This window comes from Euprymna scolopes, chromosome 13 (assembly GCF_053919585.1).
Source record: "Euprymna scolopes isolate OS-2025 chromosome 13, ASM5391958v1, whole genome shotgun sequence".
Taxonomy (NCBI): Eukaryota; Metazoa; Mollusca; class Cephalopoda; order Sepiida; family Sepiolidae; genus Euprymna; species Euprymna scolopes.
The window spans coordinates 31,593,634-31,595,208 of NC_136494.1; the positions used below are offsets into that span (position 1 = coordinate 31,593,634).

General features: G+C 38.2%; 1 pseudogene; it reads left to right on the forward strand.

The window, feature by feature from the left end:
* The first annotated feature begins 296 nt into the window (after positions 1 to 296).
* Positions 297 to 413, forward strand: LOC145292654 (5S ribosomal RNA; annotated as a pseudogene).
* Positions 414 to 1,575: the final 1,162 nt, after the last annotated feature.

Consider the following 1,575-nt stretch of genomic DNA (forward strand, 5'->3'; position numbering starts at 1 on the left):
GTGTATGTATGTATGTATGTGTATATGTGTGTTTGTTTATAGATATGTATGTGTGTATGTATTTGTATATATATATATATATATATATATATATATATATATATGTATGTATGCGTGCATGCATATATATGTATGTATACCAATGACCGTCTTCAGAGTCATGTCTTCTTGAGCGTGTGAATTCTCTGACAGGACTATATAAGACATTTTCGGGCTCATGGACCTTCAGTGTCTGTGGGAGTGGCACTCGTCTGACAAGACGTTGCAGTCATGATTATGTATGTATGTAAGTATATATGTACAGCATAATCACGTTGACACACCAGTTCCCATCAAATCACTGAAGTTAAACAACGTTGAGCCTGGCTAGTACCAGATGGGTGACCATTTTGGAATTCTAGGTGCTGTATGTGCTTTCTGCTTATCTCAGCAGTGTTATCAGTCGTCCTGAACCTCCACTTGCCACTGGTATTCAACAATGTCGACTCAGGAGAGGTGTGGTTGAAGATTGTGCAATTCTTACCACAAAAAAAAAAATAATGCGCAGGCACCCTTACAGTGGGTATCCATAGTCTCTAAAGACTGAAGGAAGCCTTTTGTATGCATGTATGTATGTATGTATGTATTGGCGAATGAACCCTTTTTCTGGGTCAATGGCCAACTAGCACCGTGTATATTTGTGTGTGTGTATATGTGTATTGGGGTGGAGAGGGCTCCCGTAAGCCGTGGTGAAGGCAACCTTTCTAGGAGAAGCAAATCTCTGATTTAAAAAACCATAAAGCAGAAGACCATTACCCGCATTAAGCTGGTCTGCAGTTTAATTTGTTGCTGGCTATCTTGCTCTTGCTTGTTGCTAGATCTCAACATTTTGAACCGAGAGAGAGACTTAGCTGTCGTACAAAGCTAAGAATCTGTAACATCACATTTGTATAGATACTCCCTCAGGCATTTGGGCTCATGGATTTTAAATGTCTGAGGGAGTGGCACTCGTCTGACAAGACGTTGCAATCATCATCATGTATTGGCGACCCACGTGCCTCAAGTTCGAATTTAGTTTGTTGCATAAAAGTCGTTTTCATTTAGGATGTTGGCAACCTTCATGTAGTCCCTCCCATAATCTTCAATGTCTTTCTATAAATAATTCTTACTAGAAAAAATATTGTGGATACCAAGGCCAACAATAGAATTTTCGGATTCATACGGTATGTATGTATTCTCTAGTTGTTACCAAGGTTATTATTATCAGGTTGGCTGTTTAGTTGACCTCTCCTCAACTATTTAATTATATGATCATACAAGAAGTCTAATGTTCATAATGACGACATCATATTAAAATATTAGGCGGCTAATGACCCTAATAAGTCCATACAGAATGTTTGATGGTATTTATAACGTGATCTTATGGGTATCCGTCTAATAAGCAAATAGCAAGATCATTCCTGACTCTTTGACATTCATTTCGAACGCGCCCCTGTCATATCAAACAACCTATTGTTGATTTTATATGCTGGAACTTTCCGCTTGTTTGGTAATAAAACTTTTCAAATGTGATGTAAGGTTGTATAAGGTGTTAAC